We start from the raw sequence: 4,957 nt of genomic DNA on the forward strand, positions 1-4,957 counted from the left end.
ATATATATATATATATATATACACACACATACCCATGTGCACACATACCCATGTGCACATACCATTCAGTCAGAGTCTGAGTAGAAAACCCAGGATGTAAACACCTGTTTGTTTGCAGTTGTGAGCATGTATACACAAGATCTCTCCAATGGAATGTTTCAAAGTGACTGTGGAGGACCACAGACCCGACCCGCAAAGCCCAAAGCTGACATAAGGGAGACCAACGCCAAAGACCCCGAGAGGGACCCCAAGCGCCGAGCCCCAGAGACACCCGTGCCGGAAGGGCCGCCCACCCACCCCCCAAAGAGGACCACAAGAGAGAACTGGGAGAGCCCCAACAGTGACCACACTCAGTAACTCCTGGGGCCAGCAGCGACGAGCTCACAGGCCCCGCCGGTACCCACCACGCCAGAGCAGATCCAGGCATGGACATAGAGGCCCTGGCCCCCAGGGCGCACCCCCTGCCTGGGAATCCCCAGCCGCGCCGCCCCCAAGAACACCCCCAGATGCCCCAAACCCCGATACCCCCCAGCTCCACTGCCCCACAAGACGCGGTCCGGACCCCCCACCTTTGTGATTAAGCGGGTTAAAGGAGCCCAGAGATGTTGATCTGATGTAGCGGCAGAGGCTGACTCCAGACTAATGTGATCTAATAAGAGATTTCTATACTGGTTAATACTAATAGCGTTTTTATTTTTCCATTCAAGAGTATGGTTTTCTTTGTGATACGTAAGGCAGTGAGAATCATGTGAGATTTGTTTTTCTCTGAGGTGACATCATCTAAAATAGCCAATAAGAAAACAGACGGAGAGAGTGGAATATTACATTTCAGACATTTAGACAAGTCTGCGCATTGTGAGGACGTGTCAAACGATGCAAAACCCATCTCGAACATTCGCTGACCTGTGTAATGTACTCTAAAGGACTTTATATTGAATTAATTGTAAATTGGGGTTTCTAGTCATTTTAAATGTTCTTAAGCATATTTGAGACCAGGTGTTCTGGTCAAAGTTAACTGATAAGTCTGTCTCCCATTTAACCATAGGGAGTGATATTGAGTCATCTATGCCAGACAATTTTTTGTAGATTTTAGATAACAATTTTGGGGATTTAAGATGAAGAAATATTAATACATTTGATGGTGTTTCTAATCAAATATTATTGAGCTTAAATTTATATTTTATGATAGATTTAATTTGTTAATATTCTAAAAATTTCTTCTTGTCAATGCCATATTGTATTATTAATCTGTTAAATTGAACAAAGTCTGCACCCTCAAATATATGTCCCAGAAGTTCAACTCCTTTACATCTCCAACCTGGGAAGTTTAACAGTTTTTTGTTGTAAGATGTCAGGATTGTTCCAGATGGGTGTTTGTCTACAGGGGATTAGTGAAGACTTTGTCATTTTCAGAAATTCTCACCATGCTGCCAGAGATGAGCTGATATTAATGCTTTTAAAGCAGACATGTTGTTTTATGGTTTAATGAATGGAAGGTCTGAAACCCTAATGTTATGGCACAGTGTTTGTTCTATCCAGGATTCGTCTAATGGGCTAGGATTTATCCATTTTGAGATGCACTGTAACCTGTTGGCCATGAAGCAGTGGTAGAAGTTGGGAAGGTCTAGTCCTCCCTTATCTTTAGTTTTCTGTAGTGTTTTTAGACTAATACATGGAGTTTTATTTTCCCAAAGGAATTTAGAGATGAAAGAATCCAGTGCTGTAGCACTGGGTGACATGTTGCTCAGTGAATGATTGCTGATCCAAAAAGCGCTGGACTTAATCGAACCACATTGTTGCCCCTTTTCTTAAAATTGTGCCTGCCAGAAAGTTCAAAGGAACATTTTTTTCACTAAAAAAATATACAATTTCTTTGTTGAAACATTGGATTTGTTAACTATATTTTACTGCAAACAAAATGTGAGTTTGAAATTTGCAAATCACTTATTTATTCAACAATAAGATTAACTGCCATTAAATATTATGTCCTGAGTTTGTTGAGGCATTTTGATGCTTTGTTATAGACTCCTGTGCAGATATTTAAAGCTGTATCTACTATTTATTTGTTTGTTTTTATTTCAAGATGTTTTTATGCATGATACATTAGCTGAATAAGATAATTATACATGCATGAACGTCATAAACCAATTAAAATAAGCAATGTTAGATTGCCAAGTGATTGTGTAACACGTCTCACAATGTGCTTTGTTTTCTTCTGGAAAGCTTTAATCCTCCACCTGCAAGTCAATGGAAGATTTTTCTTTCCTGCAGTGGAATATTTTACCCCGGCTGGTCCCGCCCCAAGGATGCTGGGCGTGTGTAAGGCGAGCTGCCATTGGCTGCTGCTGCCATCCTCCTAGGCTTTAAAAGCCAGTCGGAGCGCTGATTGGCTGACAGCAGCGAATCGGAAGCAAGAAGAAGAAAAACTCTTCAATCAAGCAGAAGACACCCAAGCTGGAAATTTCCAGACAAAAACATTCAGACCAAAGAGGACCTCAGTGGAAGCCTTTTGTTGATCTTGTTTATTTTTTGTGCACGTGAAGAGGAGTGTAAAGGTAAGAAGAGGTTTGATGTTTTATTTTACTTTTTGAATGCTATATTCTTACCAAACTTAGATTTTTGTTTGCTTTGCAGAAGTAGGGTCACTCAGGTAAAAAGACCAAGCTAAAGTCAAATTGGTACAAATATATAAAGTAGGAAAATAATTTACAGAAATAAAAATAGAGGACTTATTGAGGGGAAAAATGAAAGTGTTTCAAAACAATTCCTGAGAAAGCGAACTGTAGTTCCGATTTGTTGTTGTTGTTGTTAAAGCTGAATGTTGTTGGTGCACTTTTGTCTGCAAAATAACACAAATGGAAAATGTTGAAGTGTCGTTCCAGCTACTTAAAATAATCTTATTTTCAAGAAAACTATCATAGACAAGACATACCATTTGCAACCTACTGTTCTTCAATAGCACATTTATATAGACAGTATATTATCGCCTATAAATAAACTAAGACGGTTGAAAACAGCGCTTTCTTTTGTGTGGACTTTGTATGGTTGAGATGCCTGATTGGCACGTGAGATCACACGCCCCCTTGGAGGCGAGGAAAAACAGGACCACTATGAGAGCCACTAGATCCTTCTCGTGAGGGCTCGACGGGCGACCGTACCCGTAGCTATAATTACGTCACTGGCGGTACCGCTTTTTTTAAATGAACGGATCCACAAGAGCACTCCCAATGACGTATATACACCTCCATTATCACCCCTTTATACCTCATTGAGCAGTCGCATCACTACGCGGAAGCGTTCTTTTGAAATCAATCCGCAGCGGAACTCCGTAAGAATCAGTTATTCACAATAAGAACCCCAAACATGCACGCCGAGTATTGACGTAAAAAAACTCTATAACCATCAGAATATTTTGATAGTAGATTCCATTATAGTTGCCTTTTTTATAGTAAAATTTACACTGTGTAAGTTTACACTGTGTAAATTTCTAGAAACAAGTAAAATTGCGAGTCAAGTTGCATTTGAGACTCTTATTGTGAAAGATGAAAATGAGTTCCGCTGTTGTGAGTTCCGGTACTGCCAATGTAAGGAAGATAGCGGGTAGGGCTGTTTCATTTAAATTACTTCGTATTGTTATTTAGTAGATACCCTGTAAAAGCTTAGCCATATCCCCCAGCTACAACAATAATAATAAAATAGAACAAATTCAACATTTTTCTCAAAAGACATTAGTATTTGGCGTCAACCCCTTTTTCTGTCTGTGGCAAAAAAAAAAAAAAAAAAGTCATGAGCAGCATGTACTACTGTACAGATTTGAATGAGACTTTAGAAATTAGTGTACATATTAGGGCTGGGCGATATGCCCCCCCCCCCCCCCCACTCCCCGCGCTCCAAAAAGAAAAAAAAAAAAACCCTCAGATTTTTTTCATCCCAAATTCGATTTTTGATTTTAATCGATTTTGCTTCCAAATTAATTGAATGCCTCTGTTTCGTGTGTCTAAACAAATTTGTTGTATACACTCCTGCTTTTTGTAGCAAGAGTCTTTAAACAGATTTTGCAGTGAGGTGTTTGTTGCTCCATGTTCGAGGTTGCAAAACCTAACCAGTTCCAGAAAACTGAAGCAACAGTGACTTTTTGGGGGAAGTAGATCCTCTTTGCTAGCTGCCATATTGTCATGTCACGTACCAAGCATCTTGAGGGACAGGTGGGATGACCTCTGAACTACAGAAGCCCCAAAGAGTGCACTGGTGGGGGGAAAAAAATCGCGATTTTCCAAAAATTAAATCTTTTTAAATGGAAAATTCAAATTATTCGATTAAATCGATTTATTGCCCAGCTCTAGTACATATACAACTGATTAACCTATTTAAGATAGCCTCCACAGCTTATCAACATCAGCAACACAAAAATAACTCTTTCAGTGCGTTTTAGATATTAATCTTAAAGTTATAAGATTGAGGTTGAGTCATTCCCAACGCATACACATGTGGACAAAATTGTTGGTACCCCTCGTTTAATGAAAGAAAAACCCCACAATGGTCACAAAATAACTTGAATCTGACAAAAGTAATAATAAATAAAAATAATAATAAAAATGAAAGTCAGACATTTCTTTTCAACCAAACAGGCCTGGACAAAAATGATGGCACCCCTGAAAATAATGTGACCAAATGGATATATCTTATCAAATCTTTTGTGTCCAGTAATTATCATCACTGGTGTCTACAGTCTTGTAATCAGTCAGTGGGCCTGTATATAGGCCTACAGATACTCACTGTTAGGCCTGTCACGATAACAAATTTTGCTGGGCGATTAATTGTCTCAAAATTTATTGCGATAAACGATAATATTGTCTGGTGACCGTTTTACAACTAATAATTATAAAAGCGTAATGTGTAAGTGTAATAAATCAATAAACTTTCATTTTTAAAAGAATGTTTAACAAAGTGGACTCTC

General features: G+C 39.0%; 1 protein-coding gene across 1 annotated transcript in view; it reads left to right on the forward strand.

The window, feature by feature from the left end:
* Positions 1-2,399: 2,399 nt before the first annotated feature.
* The window catches only part of LOC106528390 (inositol-3-phosphate synthase 1-A), a gene marked incomplete in the record, with an annotated part of 15,203 nt that continues 12,645 nt past the window's right edge, over positions 2,400-4,957 (forward strand). Inside the window, 1 exon segment of the mRNA XM_014023542.1 lies at positions 2,400-2,555.

Source organism: Austrofundulus limnaeus, unplaced genomic scaffold (genome assembly GCF_001266775.1).
Source record: "Austrofundulus limnaeus strain Quisiro unplaced genomic scaffold, Austrofundulus_limnaeus-1.0 Scaffold376, whole genome shotgun sequence".
In the NCBI taxonomy this organism is placed as follows: Eukaryota; Metazoa; Chordata; class Actinopteri; order Cyprinodontiformes; family Rivulidae; genus Austrofundulus; species Austrofundulus limnaeus.